Raw genomic sequence first — 18653 nt, forward strand, 5'->3', positions numbered from 1 at the left:
TTAGCCTTGCACCTCTCACCACGGGGAGGCCTCAGTGGGAATCAGCAGCAGGTGGCTGCTTGTCTGCATTTCTTCGGCTTCTCCTAGCAGTGGTTATTCCCTGCTTTATGTCGCAGTAATGTAAAGGCACGATCCCTGCCCATTCCCTTTCTTTTACCTATGCAAGGAGGCTTCTTTTTAACCCTTTACAGGTAAAACAAGCAGAGAACAGCCACCAAGAGGGACTTTATATCTAACTGGCTGGCTGGCTGCCCATAAAAGGGAGCTCCCCCAACCCGCGCTTCATTTGTCACCGTACCCAACACCAGCCAAAGCTGATCCTTTGACACAGCTGTATGATGAATATGTAAACAGAGCAGGAGCAAACACACCCAGAGTCTCTTCCCCTCCCAGCTAGCTGTCAGGGAAGCATTCAGGCAGACCCTGCTTCCACACGTTTAATACATTAGGAGGAAGGAAAGGTGCTGGCTTGAGACCAGCCCAGGAGCGACTCACTGCCACACCCAGCCCCATTTCTAGACCGTTTTAGTTTTCAGACACAGGCGAAAGCTCCACGAGCGCAGCTCCTCCGCCCACCCACAGCTACAGTTCCCAGGGGATTGTGTGTCTCAACGACGATGTCTGCTGCAGGATTCGCCCCTGCTCTGAGTGTGACCTTCCAGGGCTCTCCCCAGAGACTCTTTTCCCCTAGCATAGGGTTACCATGCTTCAGGTTCCCCAAAAGAGGACACTTCTTGGAGGGGGAAGCTGGAGGAGGGGTACAGTTGGGGGTGCTGGAGGGGTGCGTGTGTACTGGGGGTACAGTTGGGGGCGTGCATGTACTGGGGGGTATTGGGGAGTGCTGGAGGGGTGCGTGTGTACTGGGGGGTATTGAGGGTGTGCTGGAGGGGTGCGTGTGTACTGGGGGTACAGTTGGGGGCGTGCATGTACTGGGGGGTATTGGGGAGTGCTGGAGGGGTACCTGCTGTGAGGATACTCACTGGACAGGGGGGCAGTGTTGCACCCTGTCATTGTGGCTGGCACAGACCCAGTGCCAGCCCATCTGTCAACACCTCCCTGTGGGACCACCCTCCCCAGGGCTGGGAGCTGGGGCCTGGTTGGGTGGGTGGGATCCGGCAGCTGTGAGGGACCAATCAGATATGGATACAGGGGAGAAACCAATCAGGACGCAGACCAATCGGGGCACTTTCTCAGCTGCAGCATCTGCTCCGCCAAAGTCCAGGACCTTGCCTGTTATTTGACAAATCTGGCGGGACAGAGGCCGGGGGCTCAAAACAGGCTGTGTCCGGGAAACCCTCCCCTAGTAGGTTCCCAGGCCCTCTCCTCCCAGGGGACTTCCTGCTGCCCCAGCTCACCTGGTCTGTCTCTATTCCCAGGGAGGGAGAGCCCCAGGTCTGATCTCCTGGCTGCTGTGCCCCAAGGGACCAGGTGCCTTCTCTTGTAGCCCATCTGGGGCTCTTAAAGGGCCAGTCCCACCCTGTGATGAGGAACAGACCCATGACCTTGCTGGATGGAAATGGGAAAATTGCCAATATGGATGCTAGGGTTGCCAGGTGTCCAGTTTTTGACAGAATGCCCGGTCGAAAAGAGACCCTGGTGCTGACCGGGCCATTAAAAGTCCAGACAGTGGGGCTGGCAGGTTCCCTACCCATCTCTCTGCGGCTCCTGGGAAGCAGCTGGCATGTCCTTCTGGCTCCTAGGTCCAGGGGCAGCCAGGAAGGCTCCTCCGTGTGCTGCCCCTTCCCCGAGCGCTGGCTCCACAGCTCCCTTTGGCCAGGAACTCCCTCCCAGAGCCCATACCCTGGCCTTGAGCCCCCTCTTGCACCCCAAACCTTTCATCCCCAGCCTCACGGCAGAGCCTGCACCCCCAGCTGGAGTCCGCACCCCCTCCCGCACCCCAACCCCCTGTCCTAGCCCTGAGGCCCCTCCGGCACTGGCACCTGACCAGAAGAGCCAATGGGATGGCTAGAACTTTTAAAAATTGAAACAAGACTCCTGCTTTGTGGGGCTGTTGTTGTTCTCCGGGACGAGGGGAACAGGGCAGCAGTTATGCTGTGAGAAGCTAAAGGCCAGGTATGAAAATAATCAGATTCATACCTAGAAATTTCTTATATGGAAACCCAGATATGTAAGTAGATCAGAAAATGTGTAGAAAGACATGATTAGGTTTATTTCTTATGGCTTGTGGATTCCTCTGTGTTAACCCCAGATGCTTCTGTTGCTTGTAACCTTTACACTGAACCCCCAGAAAACTATTTTGGGTGCTTAATTTTTGGAATTGCTCTTTTAAAAATCTAGCAATAGCCTGAGTTTTCAGATGTATTTTCTTTCTTTTGTTTTAAATAAAATTTACCTTTAAGAACAGGATTTGGATTTGTATCTTAAGAGATTTGTGCACCTAGCTGGTGGCAACAGCTGATTTCTTTGTTCTCCTTTCTGAGCTCCTCCTTGGAGGGGGGTGAAAGGGCTTGAGAGTACCCCACAGGAAGGAATTCCCAAGTGTGCCTTCCTGGGTTCCAAGGGGTTTTGCATTTGGGTGGTGGCAGCATCTACCCATCCAAGGTCAGAGAGAAGTTGTAACCTTGGGAGTTTAATACAACCCTGGAGTGACCAGTATTAATTTTTAGAACCCTTGTGGGTCCCCACCTTCTGCACTAGAAGTGCCAGAGTGGAGAATCATCCTTGACAGGTACAAATGACCTTAGTACTGAATGATTACCAATGTTGTAATTATTGTAGGAATACAGGAATGCAGGACTTGCTTAACCTCTCCCAAATGAGGGGGGCACCCTCAGTTGAAAGAGCCTGGTTCAGCCAGGGGCTCAAATGCCAGAGCCGTGTGAAAGTAAGAGGGGTGGGGATAGGAGTTCTGGTCAGGAGGCTGTACAACTCCTCCAGGGATTCTCTCTAGACTGGCTTAATGTGTTCTTCCCTACTGTTCAAAGAATAGAGCTAAATAGGCTTCACTAGGAGTCTCTTTTGTTATTTTAGTTGCTCAATCAGAGCTGAAATCAGTTGTGGTAGGAGTGAGTTTCTATCCAGCCTGCAAGAGAGCTGAAATCACTGAGAGAATGATGTGCAGAGGTCACAGCAGAGAGGCAGACAGTGACTGACAGTCAGCTGGTGAATGAGTGACCAGCAGGGAGGTGGCAGAGAGGTGCGATGAGCGGCCAGCAGGGCAGCTGGTGGAGGGGCCCGGCGAGAGCAGTGAGCAGGTGGCCAGCAAGTGGCCAGAGGAGTAAGATGCCTCTTTGTCCTCCCAACCAGGGTGGGAGGTGGACTCTGCATATGCATCTTTGAGCTCTGGGTCTGCACTGACCAAGGACAGCAACGGTCCTGAAGGAGTGCAGAGAAGGGACGGGCAAGTGAAAGGAACATTTGGGTTGCTGGACTTAAGAACCTGAGGGGAAAAGGGCACTGCCCAACTTACTTGGGGGTGGGTTTTTACTCATGGTTTATGTTTATGAACCCTGTTTGCAGGGTTTTCCCCAAATTAACTCAGAGTTATTGCCCTCCTCTTATTAAAAATTTATTTTCTACGCTCAGACTCTGTGCTTGCGAGAGGGGAAGTATTGCCTCTCAGAGGCGCCTGGGGCGGTATGTAATTTTCCCAGGTTACTGGGTGGGGACTCAAGCTGGTTCTGTGTTGCATCAATGGAAAGGAACCCCTAGATATGGAACCTGGCCCTGGTTGCTGCTTGCTCCACCTGGCAGAAGGGTTACACATACTTCCTGAACTCCGCTGGGTATGGATTTCACCTTGTGGCCTTTTGCTTATTTTGTCAATTTTCTATAATGCCTAGCTTCCGATTCTTATCTAGAATACGTATAGTGAGGACTAGCAATGTCCCCTGGCTTCCATTTATTACAGATTAGTTTTGCTATCTTTCAATTTAATTATCCCCTTGTTCTCACGTTATAAGACGCTGCATTTCTCAACACCGATTCCTGGCTGCCAGCGTGTTACCTGTTCACCCGTCTGAATTTGGTTCTTTTGAAGTTCCTTTCAGCGTTTACTAAATTATTTTATGTCATTGGCAAATTTAGCCACTTGCTCAGCCTGTTTTCCAGGTTGTTAATTAATGTGGTTCCGCTTGTAGCTGGGTGGCTCCCCGCACTGTGTCTTTGATCTGTGAGCAGTCACAAACCCCACTGGGCATGCTAGCTGCCTTCCATTCAAGTAAATCAGGGAACAACTAAATGACTCTTTGTTTGGTGGGAGGTGAAACTAGAGCCCAAAGACTAGACTGGATGCAAACACAAGGGCCGGAGGCGGATTTCATTGCAGCTGTGTGGGTATCTGTGTGAGTCGAAGCAGCCAGAGAAAGAAGCAGAAAGCCAAGGACAGCAAAAAATGTACATGTAGCCTGGACCTGAGAGAGAGAGAGAGCGCAGAGAGAGAACTTTTTGGGCAGAGTGCTGACTGGAAAGAGGCTTGGAATTGTAAGGAAGGAAATTGTCTCCTGTTTAGCCTGCTGTGTTCAGGGGAAATCAGAATTTATGGATATTCTTTGTGTATGTAACCTTTCTGCCAAGCCGAGTTGATAGCAGCAAGGGCCGGGTTCAGTACACAGGGGTTCCCTCTCATCAAAGCAAATCAAAACTGGCTCGAGCCCCCACCCAGTGACCTGGGAAAATCTTACACAAACCCCTGGGCGCCTCAAAGAGGCAATACTTCCCCTCTCGCAAGCACAGAGTCTCGGTGTAGCAGAGACTCTTTAATAACATGAGGTAAACGACATCAGCATTAAATTGGGAAACCACCACAACTAGGGTTCATTGACCAAACCATGAGCAAAGACCCACCCCAGCAAATTGGGCCATGTCCTTTCTCTCGGGTTCTTGAGTCCCACAACCCAAACGTCTCTTGAGTCCAGCAATCCAAAAATCACCCGAAGTCCAAAAAGGTCCAACAACTCCAAAAGTCCAGCCCCAGAATTCAAAAGCTCATCTGCAGAGTGTTACTCCCCAGTTTGGGTAAAAATGTGCTGGGGGGGGGAAGAGGTAAGGGGCACCTTATGTGACCTGAAGCTGACTGCTCCGCAGGGCTTCACTCTGATCCACTCCACAAGCCGCTCTACTCCACGTCACACAAGCAGCTCCCACCTTCCTGTGAACTTCTCCACCAGCCCATCCACGAACGCTCCACCGCACTCTAGATCTTCAGGCTCCGCACTACTTGCCACAGTGCTCAGTGATTTTAGCTCTTTAGTGATTTCAGCTTGTAGTAGTGGGAGCCTTACTTAGTGCTGGTGCCCCATAAGGCCAAAGCGAATTCAGCACAGTACCTATAGCTAGACTCTTAATAGACCCAAAATTAGCTCTGACATTCCATGGTGGGGAGAGACAGAGGTGCAATTGATGTTTCAGGCCCTCACAAAGGGGCCCACACCACCAGGTACTAATACCTGTCTCCAGCCTCTCTCTCAATTCACAGAGTTTTGGAACCCATGTCCCTTGCCTAGCGAGTGCTACTTAGTTGATGGCGAGTCCCTCCATCATAACAAAAGGCCAAGTACAGTTCCACTGTCCTTGATTCCCATAATCAGGGTAATAACCATTTATTCTTCCTGCCCCAGTAACAGAGACACTGGGGATCCCACAGCAGCCAAAGTGACCATTTGGGCAGCTATGGCCTCATTCTAGGCGGGGTGGGTGTGCCTATGCAAATGAGATCAGCCCCTGAAGTTCTTTTCCACAACTTTCCACACCTCATCACCAGAGGTCAGGGTGGAGCTCATCCTGACTCTGCTCACATGTATAAACAGGATTGCATCAAAGAAATACCAGATTACATCATCAATAGCTCCTCCTCATAGAAACCACCCCAAAAGCCCCAAACATTGGCTAACCACTGAGGGGGTAACAATATATTAAACAACATTGGTCCTAGTCTACAGCCTCATGTCAGCCTTCTGCCAGGCTGAAAACTGATCATCTATTCCTCCTGTTTCCTGTCCCTTTGGCAGACTGTGATCTGTGGCACTATCATACCTTTCGCCCATGGCCTCTTAGTTTCTTTAACAGTCTCTTGTGAGGGACTTGGACAAAGGCTTTTTGAAAATCTAAATACATGATGTCATCCAATTCCCTGGTCTGGTGGCTACTTTGCCACCTTGCTGAAGTTCTCTCAGAACACTCCGGGACTTTGGAGAGAAGGTTCCCACAGCAACGTCATTCAGCCCCCTGATGCCTGCGTTTGCAACAGGGTCATTCATTACACAATCATGGAACAAAAATGCTGGAACACACAGTGCTGTGCAGGTTCCTCCACCACCAGACAAAGCTACACTCTTGCAGCCGGAGAGCCACATGTGAAACGCAGCCCGAAGGAGAGACACACAAATATTAACCCTTAGGCAGACAGCCCCTAGCAGCTGAGAGCTGATCAACAGAGGGTTAGCACGGTAAGTCAGTAAAAAGCGAGGGCTCTGGCCCCTTGGGACAGGGCAATTGGCTGCCTTTAGCCCAGCCCCCTGGCCGGGATGGGCCGGCAGCCAGGCCCCAGGCCTCTGGGCAGGACAGAACAATACAGCAGAATCCCAAAGACGCGAACACCAGAGTTATGGACTGACTGGTCAACCGGATGCCACGTGAAACCAGACGTAACCAATCAGGCAGCAGCAGAGACAAAAACCACCAACCAAAACACACCACACTAATACTGCATCCGATGAAGCGAGCTGTAGCTCACGAAAGCTCATGCTCAAATAAATTGGTTAGTCTCTAAGGTGCCACAAGTACTCCTTTTCTTTTTGCGAATACAGACTAACACGGCTGTTACTCTGAAACTTGTCACACTAATACTGTCCCATGCCTGTATTGCATCTTAAAGGTAGGCAAGTCTGGGCTGCCTGTCCCCACCCCACCCGCATTCCCATCCACGGGGCAGCCACTTACAGGAAGATGCCGGGGCCACCAGCCCAAGGCAGCCAGACCCAGCGGAGCAGGAGCAGCACTGGGGTCTGCTCCGTTGTTTTTACCCCCCTCCCCCAGGAAGGGGACTCACTATTTTCACCCCCACACCCCCACAGGAGGGGACAAGGTTGCAAACTCATGCCAGGGCTGAGCAGGGCTCAGCTGCTGCTGAAGCCTGGCCTGGAGCGTCAGCTGCTGGACCTGGAGCTCAGCTTGTGCTTTGTTCAGAGTTATGAACATTTCAGGGTTACAGAACAACCTCCCTTCCCAAAGCGTCCATGCCTCTGAGGTTCTCCTGTAGCGGTCTATAGCCCAGCTCTCCAGGCTGCAGACAAATGCAGGCCATCTGGCCTAACATGGGCAGGCAGCCACCCCAGGAATGGGGCTGGCAGCAGGGGGTAGGAGGACCTGGACTCACTGCACTCCACCAGGTCCCAGCCCAGGGCCCCGATAGTGGCCGCAAATCCCGTCCGTGGGTCAGAGGGGTTCCCACTGAAACACGCTGACCTAGACTCTGGCAACCAACCAGACTGTCTGATGTCCCTAGGCTATATCCTACCTGCACCGGTTCATAGGGCTTCATCACTCACGGGCCTCCAGGTTCCTTGGGGTCCTCAGACGCCAGCAGCTCCTCGGGGTATCCCGCTGGGGGCAGGGATAGTACAGCTCAGGGACCCACAGCAGCATCCAACTCCTTCCCTGACTCCCTCCCAGGTGAACTGGAGGCCCCCGCCTTTATCCCCCCCACCCCGCTTCCAGCATGGGGGGATGCCTGGCCTGGCTCCACCCACCAGAGCGCGGGGAGTGGCTCCTCCCTGTCAGCCCACGCCAGCTCGCTACACCGACACTTCCATAAAACCGTTCATCCGAAAGCAACCCACAGCCCAAGCCCTGCACATGCACCTCAGAGTGAGAGGGGGGGTTGGTGAAAGCCACGTAACACCATCGCACAACTGTTCAGGGCAGGAAGTGAAAAGTACCGCATCCGAGTGAGACTGCAGGTAGTGTAGACTGGCAGAATGAAATGAGCCAAGCTGGAATGGGGCTAACCCTCACGCCTGTGGCCCTTTTCTGACTGGTCAGTGGGAGTGATCAGATCGGAGAATGCCGGTATTAAATGGAGAGTTGTCAGGGCATGCGTGGAGTTCGATACATGAGCCAGTCACACTGGTATCAATAAACTCTAACCGGAGGCTGGTGGTATTTAATCATCAGCACAGATTATTTTATCATGTCAAAACAAATGTTCGCTGTGCATCACCCCTCTGCTGCGGGGCTGTGTGCCAAGCGCGAACCCCAGGGGGCATCAGCAAGGCAGGCCAGTGGGGCGGGCCCGACTGCACACAGGACATCCCGGATGGGTTGGTTTGTGACAGGACCAATTCTGCATGGTGCAGAACATGCTTTGCCCTCATTGCTATGCCTGGAGAGTGCGCAGCATCCACAGGATCCGGCTCTTCAGTCAGATATCGGCACAGCTGAGCTCATGCAGAGAGAGAAATCAGCAGAGCAGCAGCAGGTGCGGGTGGGGCAGCTGTGGGTGTTGTGCAGGGATCTGGAGGGGAGGGGGCTGCAGAGACCGACGGTGGGGCTCTGGGTGCAGGGAGCACAGCCTGGCTGGAGCTGACAGCCAGCTCTCAGCGCTGTGTCCTGCAAAGGTAGAGACAAGGGTGATGCCTTAGAACCCCCAACGCCTGCGGAAAAGAGCCTGCGAGCCCTGCAGGCAGGGGCTAGGCCGCGGCTCACTCTGTAAACTGCCCAGCAGGCTGCAGGCGCTGGCTCAATAAGTGACAAGAGCAAGAACCGACCTAATGAGCCATAAGCCCAGCCAAGGGGTAGGGATGCAGCTGTCCCATTAGGTCAGCCATAGTGAGCGGGGAGGTCAGGGCAGTGCACGGGGAGGTCAGACGTAGTGAGCAGGGAGGTCAGGGCGGTGCACGGGGAGGTCAGGGCGGTGCACGGGGAGGTAGGGGCGGTGCGCGGGGGATCAGACGTAGTGCGCGGGGAGGTCAGGGCGGTGCACGGGGAGGTAGGGGCGGTGCACGGGGAGGTAGGGGCGGTGCGCGGGGAGGTCAGACGTAGTGCGCGGGGAGATCGGGGGGTGCGCGGGGGGGTCGGGGGGTGCGCGGGGAGGTCAGGGCGGTGCACGGGGAGGTAGGGGCGGTGCGCGGGGAGGTCAGACGTAGTGCGCGGGGAGATCGGGGGGTGCGCGGGGAGATCGGGGGGTGCGCGGGGGGGTCGGGGGGTGCGCGGGGAGGTCAGGGCGGTGCACGGGGAGGTAGGGGCGGTGCGCGGGGGATCAGACGTAGTGCGCGGGGAGATCGGGGGGTGCGCGGGGGGGTCGGGGCGGTGCACGGGGAGGTCAGACGTAGTGAGCAGGGAGGTCAGGGCGGTGCACGGGGAGGTAGGGGCGGTGCACGGGGAGGTAGGGGCGGTGCGCGGGGGATCAGACGTAGTGCGCGGGGAGATCGGGGGGTGCGCGGGGAGGTAGGGGCGGTGCACGGGGAGGTAGGGGCGGTGCGCGGGGAGGTCAGACGTAGTGCGCGGGGAGATCGGGGGGTGCGCGGGGAGATCGGGGGGTGCGCGGGGAGATCGGGGGGTGCGCGGGGAGGTCAGGGCGGTGCACGGGGAGGTAGGGGCGGTGCACGGGGAGGTAGGGGCGGTGCGCGGGGGATCAGACGTAGTGCGCGGGGAGATCGGGGGGTGCGCGGGGGGGTCGGGGCGGTGCGCGGGGAGGTCAGACGTAGTGCGCGGGGAGATCGGGGGGTGCGCGGGGAGATCGGGGGGTGCGCGGGGAGGTAGGGGCGGTGCACGGGGAGGTAGGGGCGGTGCACGGGGAGGTAGGGGCGGTGCGCGGGGGGGTCGGGGGGGTGCGCGGGGGGGTCAGGGGTGTTGGGGACACTGGGGCATGGCCACTAGGTAACTCGAGGGGATGGAAGACCACGAGTGTCGATGAAGCCCCCTCGCACTAGGCCCAGGTGTCCTCGGCCCCCCCTCCCGCCTGGAGGCACTCGCAGCAGCTCTGTGTACTAGGCCCAAGTGTCCTTGGCCCCCCCGCCTGGAGGCACACACAGCAGTTCTGCTGAGAATCTGCAACAATACGCTGCAGAGTCAGACTGCCTGAAACGAAACAAGGCCAAACAGGGCAGATATGGAAGAACAATGCTGAATAAAGCAGCTTTATGTATGGTTTAAGAAATGACACAGAGAACCAGGGAACTAGCTGGGAACTGGATTGGCTGGCTATATGGATACTTGGGGCAGCTTGCTATTGGATAAGTATGCTGGGAAAAAGGATGTATAAAAGCCTGTGTAACTTCCTGCTCTGTGTACAGGATTTGAGATTCAAATCTCCCTGTACCTATTTGAAGCTTCAAATAAACTTTTCTGCTTCTCCACTCCATTGTGATTATTGGGTGTAGCACACCGGGTAACGGACCAACTCAAGCTGTTGTTCAGCCTCTTGGCACTGGGTGCCGGCAACAGCTTTTGGCGTCCCTGGGTGGGCCAGAGGCTGCAATTTAGCCTTGCCCGGACCCCTCCTGGAGGTCGAGGATTGCGGCGAGAACCGACGCCCAGTGCGCACCTGTGAGTTCACCGGGGCCTCGGAGGAGACGCGATTTGATCGACCCCGGAGGGCACAACGGTGCAACGCACTCATATAGTGGAAAAGCAGTTGTGGACGGCGGTGAAGAACCGGTCCCTTACACATGGGGGAGGAGCAGCTGCAGGCCACGGTGAAGAACCGGTCCCTTGGATAAGGTAGGAACCTTTTGAAATCCGGATTGTATGCTCTGTTGGAACCTGGGGACGCCCAGAGTTACCCTGTAGGTATGGGACAGGGACAGAGCTCAGGGGTTAGGGCACGGTGTACGCCCCTAGAATGCATTCTAGCAAACTGGAAGGTATTTGGTGCGGATCCAATGACTAAGAGCCAATTAAAACGATTCTGTACAGTTGACTGGCCTCAATAGCAACTAGAGGACCAGGAGTGGTGGCCACCAGGAGGGTCAATTAATTACAACACGATCCTCCAATTAGTTTTGTTTTGTCAGTGAATGGGTAAATGGAATGAACATATGTATGCGCATTTGTTTCTGACTTTATGTACTCGACCAGATATTTTACAGCACTGTAATCTGACTCCGACTGGTTCGGTAGCAGCTAATGTTAGTCCCCAGACCCCCACCCCCACTGTAATGGCAGAGCCGGTGTCCCCTTCGGCCCCTACACCCACACCTTGTAAGTCCCCCGAGCAGACCCCAGGTGGGATCCAAATGATGAAAGGGATATGACCCGCCTTACCTCCTATAAGGAGTTGCTTTTGCATGGACTCCGTCACTCGGCTGTCCGACATAATAATTGGGCAAAGCCATATGACGTAATGCAGGATTTAAAAGAAAGCCCAGGGGCCTTTCTACAGCGTATTCGGGACACCATTCTACAGAACACTAATGCAGACCCCGATGATGAGGCAACTGAGTCAATTATTAAGGAAATTTTTACATGCAGAGCAGCCCCTGATATTAAGAGAAAGTTACAAAAAAAAGGAGGATTTAATGGGCATGACCATGGCACAAATCTTAGAGACTGCAAACCGAGCTTATAGTCTGAGAGAGACAGAGAAGGAGAAAAAGCAAGTGAGAGTGATGGTAACAGCGGTACAGGCCGGCACTAAGAAAAGTGGCCGGGGAGGAAGGGGCCGTGGACGCGACCGTCCGGGCCCGCAGGAAAGACGACTGGGTCTCAACCAGTGTGCCCTGTGTTGACAGGAGGGACACTGGAAAAATGAGTGCCCAAAGAGAAAAGAAAAGGGGGGTTCCCCTATGATGGCGATGGCGGAGCAGAAATAGGGGTGTCAGGGGAGATGGACCACCCTACCCCCGGAACCCCGAGTAAAGATGCGGGTGGGAAGCTCAGAAATAGATTTTTTAGTGAACTCTGAAGCGGCCCGAACTGCCGTAAATCAGCCTCTTCAGTTGCCAATAGCAGATTCCCTTACTGTGGTGGAAGCCACAGGCAGGGACACCAAGTGCCCAGTGTATGCCCCAGTGGAATGCGCTTTGGGAAACAGGACTATATCCCACAAGCTGGTATACCTCCCTGAGTGTCCAACACCTCTGCTGGGACGGGATCTACTTTGTCGCCTCGGTGCCACCCTGCATTTTACTGAGAATGAAATAACCCTTACCTTACCCCCTGAAAATGCATGGATCATGACCCTTGCAGTTGAGCCCTCAGCTATGCAAGCCCCAGAATGGAGCCCGTGGGAAGACGAGGTGTACCCCCTCGTGTGGGCATCAGGAATTCCAGGAAATGCCACCCACCAGACCCCCATTACTATTCAGCTCATACCAGGGAAAGGCCCAGTGCAAGTAAAACAGTATCCAATCAAGAGGAAAGCCAGAGAAGGTTTACAGGAAACTATAGATCGATTCCTAATGTATGGTATTCTCCGGGAATGTCAGTCAGCCTGGAACACTCCCATTCTATCCGTACAGAAGCCTGATGGCACATATCGGCTGGTACAGGACCTAAGAGCAGTCAATGAACGGGTTAAGACTCTGCACCCTCTTGTCCCTAACCCGTATACCTTATTGGCTTCTATAGGGGGACAGTATACCCATTTTTCAGTCCTTGATCTGAAAGATGCTTTCTTTACCATCCCAGTTGCCACCCCGTCACAGGAGATTTTCTCCTTCGAGTGGGAGGACCGAAAAAGGGTTAAAAAGCAACTTTGCTGGACAATGTTGGCCCAGGGTTCCCCCATCCTCTTTGGCCAGGCTCTGGCCAGGGACCTAAAAAAGTGGGATAATGAGAAGGCCCTCCTTCTGCAGTATGTAGATAATTTGTTAATTGCCACTGTGGGCCAAACCCCCTGCCTTAAAGCCACCATGAGCCTCCTGAATTTTATTGGACTCCGGGGATATTGGGTAGCACAAAGTAAGGCTCAAATTGCCCTCCCAGAGGTACGGTACCTCGGGTTTCACATACGGCAAGGGGAGCGTCAGCTTTCAAGCGAAAGAAAGGAAGCTATCTGTCAAGTTCCTACCCCAAGTAACCGTAAGCGGCTCAGGGCATTTCTGGGTATGGCAGGCTTTTGCAGGATATGAATCCCAGAGTTTGGACTGTGGGCTAAACCCCTGTACGACTGTGTAAAAAAAGCAGATCATGACCCCTTCTGTTGGACCCCAGAGGCTGACAGGGCATTTAAAATCCTGAAAAGAAAATTGATGGAAGCCCCGGCTCTGGGCCTGCTGGATCTCTCTGTTTCAGTTGTATGTACATGAATGAAGGGGGGTGGCCCTAGGAGTGCTCACACAGCTGTTAGGAGCATGGAGACGTCCCATGGCTTATTTTTCTAAGCAACTGGATCAGGTTGCAAAGGGTTGGCCGGCACGTTTACGGGCAGTCGCAGCTACTGCCCTAGTGCTTGAGGAAGCGGAGAAGCTAACATTGGGAGGGGTTATGCAAATCTATACTCCCCATATGGTCCGAGCCGTATTGGATGCAAAGGGAGGGCTTTGGCTCACCCAGGCTTGGATTGCTCGGTATCAGGCTAAGCTGTTAGAGAACTCTGAAGTCACCTTATAGTCTTGCCCCTCCCTTAACCCAGCCACTCTCTTGCCAGAAACAGAGGAACAGAAACATGACTGTTTAGAGATCATAGATGCCCAGTACTCCAGCCGTCCGGATTTAAAGGATGTACCCCTCCCAAATGCAGATTATGAGTGGTACACTGATGATAGCAGTACTGTAATAGATGGGCAAAGGAGGGCGGGTTATGTTGTTGTTATGTCCCTTCATGACACCGTGAAAGCTGAAGGTTTGCCTGCTGGGACCTCTGCCCAGCTGGCCGAACTAGTAGCCCTGACCCGTGCACTTGAACTGTCAAAAGGAAAGCGGGTCAACATTTTTACTGATTCAAAGTATGCTTTTGGGGTGCTGCATGCTCATGCTGGCCTGTGGAAGCAAAGGGGAATGCTGACAGCCCAAGGCTCCCCAGTCAAGTACAGGCCCCAAATCCTCCGGCTCCTAGAAGCCGTACAACTTCCCTCGGAAGTGGCGGTGGTACACTGTAAAGCCCATCAAAGGGAGGATCAAAATGTGGCCAGAGGTAACGCCCGGGCAGATAGAGAGGCTAAGCATGCTGCCACCCTGCCATCCCCTCAGACTAAGAACGCCCATATGCTGCCCTTATCCGATCAGTAGGGGAGCTTCCAACCCCCCAGTACTCTGGGGAGGAGAGACAGCTAACTGACAAATTCGGCTCCGGGAAAAGGAGGGATGGCTCCATAGAAGGGAAGGTCCTCTTACCAAAGGGCCTAATCCAGCCAGTGCTGCAAAAACTACATCAAACCACTGATGCTGGCAGGGAAGCACTTATCCAACTAATGGGAAAATACCTTATCACTTCCGGACTCTGACCCCTGGCTGCCCAGGTACAAGCGGACTGCTTAGTCTGCCAAAAGAATAACCCCCGACCGGGACATCCTGTGCCACCAGCTGCCCTAGAACCCACTCCGGGCCCCGGACGAGTGTGGCAAATAGACTTTACTGAGTTTCCCTGGACCCAAGGGTTCAAATATCTCCTTGTTATAGTGGATCAGTTCAGCAAATGGCCAGAAGCCTTCCCATGCCGTAACTGCACTGCCAAAACAGTGGCCCTCAAGTTTGTTAAGGAGATCATTCCTCGCTTTGGACTCCCCCGTGGATGGAATCTGACAACGGGACACACTTCACGTCAAAAATCATTCAAAGCATCTCACATGCCTTACAGATCCCCTGGAAACTCCATACGCCCTGGAGACCACAAGCCAGTGGGGTAGTGGAGCGTACCAATCAGACCCTCAAATGGCATCTCTCAAAAGTGTGTCAAGAAGCCTCACTGCGATGGCCTGATGCTTTGCCCCTCGTCCTACTCCGTATCCGCGTTCTCCCAAAGGGTAGATTAGGGCTCAGTCCCTTTGAAATTATGTTTGGAAGGGCATGGCCTATGAATGGCACCCGGTTCTGTCAGGGGAATGGGAGTTGGGTAATGTTTTTTTGTCACAGTATATGTGTTCCCTGTCTGCTGTTCTCTTGTCTCTTCACAGGTATACCAAGGATTCCCAGCCTCTCCCCTTGGACACTCCCGTCCACTCCTTACAGCCCGGTGACTCTGTGCTTGTTCGCACCTGGAAAGACGAGCCTCTCCAGGAAAAGTGGAAAGGACCCTATACCGTCCTGCTGGTCTCCCATACAGCGGCAAAGATCGAGGGACACAAGAACTGGATCCATCACTCTCCTCTGAAGGCAGTACCCGCCCCCTCGTCAGCAGAACAGTGGACCGTCCAACCTGCTGACTCCTCATCTAGTGACGATCTCGGGCTAAAGCTACTGTTTAAAAGACACAAATAGCGGGCACCTTAATGCTAAAATGGGCCCACCCAGGTACTGGAAGCCCTGGGTTGGGAAGACTCTGGTAATAATTAATTGGGTAACATTGTTATTCTCTGTATTGGTATTTCCAAACTGTGCATATCGGGAGCATAACCCCTTTGTTTCGCTTGCGCACCATGTTGCTACTTTAACAAATCAGACTGATTGTTGGGTATGTGCTCCAACTCCCCTGTCCCCAAAACGGAAATGCCCCTTGACATGCTTCCCTTGACCCTAGCAGAATTAGTCACCAACAAAGAGCAGAAAAGAACGGACTCGCCGTTCTAAAATAAGACCTCTTTACAGCAGGCCACCTATCAGGACCAGGAGTATTCCGTTGCAGTACTCACTAAGGGAGTGTTATGTTTTACCCGAAACCAATCTGATCACTATGGGCGTCCTGTGGGAAAAAGCTCCTGTGTTATTACACAGTGGGCTGATGGGTATTGGATAAAGAACAACAGGCCAACAGTGTGGGTGTAATGGTTCCTCCCCTTTTAGGAAAACTCTTACAAATAATCTTACCACAAAAAAGGGGTTTGGAAATATAACTTGCCGTCCAGTTAATATCTCCAATGTAGCAAGCCAATGGTGGGTTTGTAGTGGTCCCTATGGCAAGTGTAATTTGAACGGCACAATTAGAAACGCCCCCACTTGTACCCAATCAGGAGGATGGGATGCCCCCCTAGGGGCATATAAACTGTTTGAAAAAGCAGCCTTAAATATCCCAGAAATCCCCTTAAGAAACAGTCCTTACTGGGCCCTACAGGGTCACTATTTTGTATGTGGCCAAAAGGCTTACAAGGTGCTGCCAGCCAACTGGACAGGTAGCTGTTATATACCTCATGGAGTTCCTCATCTTTCCATAACTGCCACACTGCCCAAAGGAAAGATTAGAAATGCCCGAGACACTTCTGTAGAGTCACGAGAAAAGACCCTGCGGCGACTGACTACGGCATTAAAGGGCAATATGAAAAATCCCCTCACAACCAAAAAGCTTGTAGGGTGCTCTGTACTGGAAATAGCGCCACTGGTTTCCGGACCAGCCATGGCATGCATAGGCTGCTATACTGTAAGGCTGCAAATGGTACTTAAAAAAGTTGCCTTAAAGTTAAAGAACTCGGTTAGTGATTTAGGGTCAGCAGTAAAAACATTAAATAAAGAGGTACAGCAGCTCAGGACGTTTTCCCTCCAAAACAGACTGGCTTTGGACTATCTCTTGGCATCCCAAGGAGGGGTTTGTGCCCTCGTCGGGCCCCAATGTTATGTATATGTAAATAATAGCAGTTATAAAATCTATAAAAAGGTGGTACAGGCTGAGGCCCATGCCTGAGCCGGAGCACAGGTTGCCTATACTGCCCCAGAAAACAATTGGTTGCAAACCTTGTTTTCAGGCTGGGGTTTGTTGTCTTGGCTTGGTGGTTTATTTAGCCTGCTATTGAAAATTTTCTTTCCTGTATTGCTTGTATTACTGGTATTATGCTGTGCAGTATCATGTTTTAGGGCCCTTTTGCAAAAGTTAATAAGTCATTCTCTTCAGGGCTATCACAAAGTGCTTATGCAAAGTCCTATTGTAAAAAAATAAGTAGCCCAAGTGAGAAAACTCAGAGCCAAGGCTGTTGAGTGTTCTCAAAGGGGGAAGTTGTTGGGAACACTGGGGCATGGCCACTAGGTAACTCGAGGGGATGGAAGACCACGAGTGTCAATGAAGCCCCCTCGCACTAGGCCCAGGTGTCCTTGGCCCCCCCTCCCGCCTGGAGGCACTCGCAGCAGCTCTGCGTACTAGGCCCAAGTGTCCTTGGCCCCCCCGCCTGGAGGCACTCGCAGCAGTTCTGCTGAGAATCTGCAACAATACGCTGCAGAGTCAGACTGCCTGAAACTAAGCAAGGCCACACAGGGCAGATATGGAAGAACAATGCTGAATAAAGCAGCTTTATGTATAGTTTAACAAATGATACAGAGAATCAGGGAACTAGCTGGGAACTGGATTGGCTGGCTATATGGATACTTGGGGCAGCTTGCTATTGGATAAGTATGCTGGGAAAAAGGATGTATAAAAGCCTGTGTAACTTCCTGCTCTGTGTACAGGATTTGAGATTCAAATCTCCCTGTACCTATTTGAAGCTTCAAATAAACTTTTCTGCTTCTCCACCCCGTTGTGATTATTGGGTGTAGCACACCGGGTAACGGACCAACTCAAGCTGTTGTTCAGCCTCTCGGCACTGGGTGCCAGCAACAGGGGGGTGCGCGGAGAGGTCGGGGTGGTGCACGGGGGGGTCGGGGCGGTGCGCGGGGAGGTCAGGGGGGTGCCGGGGAGGTCAGGGTGGTGCGCGGGGGGGTCGGGGGGTGCGCGGGGGGGTCAGACGTAGTGCGCGGGGGGGGTCAGGGGGGTGCGCGGGGAGGTCGGGGCGGTGCGTGGGGAGGTGAGGGCAGTGCGCGGGGGGGTCAGGGCCGGTGCGCGGGGAGGTCAGGGCGGTGCACGGGGGGTCAGACGTAGTGCGCGGGGAGGTCAGGGCGGTGCGCGGGGAGGTCAGGGCGGTGCGCGGGGAGGTCAGGGCGGTGCGCGGGGGGTCAGGGGGTGCTCGGGGAGGTGAGGGCGGTGCGCGGGGGGGTCAGACGTAGTGCACGGGGGGGTCGGGGCGGTGCGCGGGGAGGTTGGGGGGTGCGCGGGGAGGTCGGGGGGTGCGCGGAGGGGTGCGCGGGGAGGTCGGGGGGTGCGCGGGGAGGTCGGGGGGTGCGCGGGGAGGTGAGGGCGGTGCGCGGGGAGGTGAGGGGGTGCACGGGGGGTCAGGGGGGTGCGTGGGGAGGTCAGGGCGGTGCGCGGGGGGGTCAGGGGGTGTACGGGAGGGTCAGGGGGTGCGCGGGGGGACACAGTGGCTGCTGGACACAGTGACGTGAAGGGCGCAGGAGGAAGAGGGAGGGGAAGACGCGCGGGAATCCAGCAGCGACCCCCCCTCCCAGGACTGGGGAGCGAGGGGAGCAGGGGGCAGGGACTAGAAGGGGGTTCCCTGGGGCGAGTGAGGGCAGGACGGGGGGTGCGCGGGGAGGTGGGGGCGGTGCCGGGGAGGTGAGGGCGGTGCGCGGGGAGGTCGGGTGGGTGCACGGGGGGGTCAGGGGGGGTGCACGGGGAGGTGAGGGCGGTACGCGGGGGGGTCAGGGCGGTGCGCGGGGAGGTCGGGGGGTGCACGGGGGGGTCGGGGGGTACGCGGGGAGGTCGGGCCGGTGCGCGGGGGGGGGGTCGGGGCGGTGCAGGGGGGGTCGGGGCGGTGCAGGGGGGGTCAGGTGGGTGCGCGGGGAGGTGAGGGCGGTGCACG

General features: G+C 54.5%; 1 long non-coding RNA gene across 1 annotated transcript; it reads right to left on the minus strand.

Moving 5' to 3' along the window:
- Positions 1 to 2921: 2921 nt before the first annotated feature.
- On the minus strand, positions 2922 to 11796 carry LOC122466859. The gene is made up of 3 exons (XR_006292753.1): positions 11517 to 11796; positions 10946 to 10949; positions 2922 to 2932 (listed from the first exon to the last, which is right to left on the minus strand). It is a non-coding gene; the product is annotated as an uncharacterized LOC122466859 (long non-coding RNA).
- Between the last annotated feature and the right edge of the window lie 6857 nt (positions 11797 to 18653).

The sequence above is a fragment of the Chelonia mydas genome, chromosome 8, assembly GCF_015237465.2.
Source record: "Chelonia mydas isolate rCheMyd1 chromosome 8, rCheMyd1.pri.v2, whole genome shotgun sequence".
Taxonomy (NCBI): Eukaryota; Metazoa; Chordata; order Testudines; family Cheloniidae; genus Chelonia; species Chelonia mydas.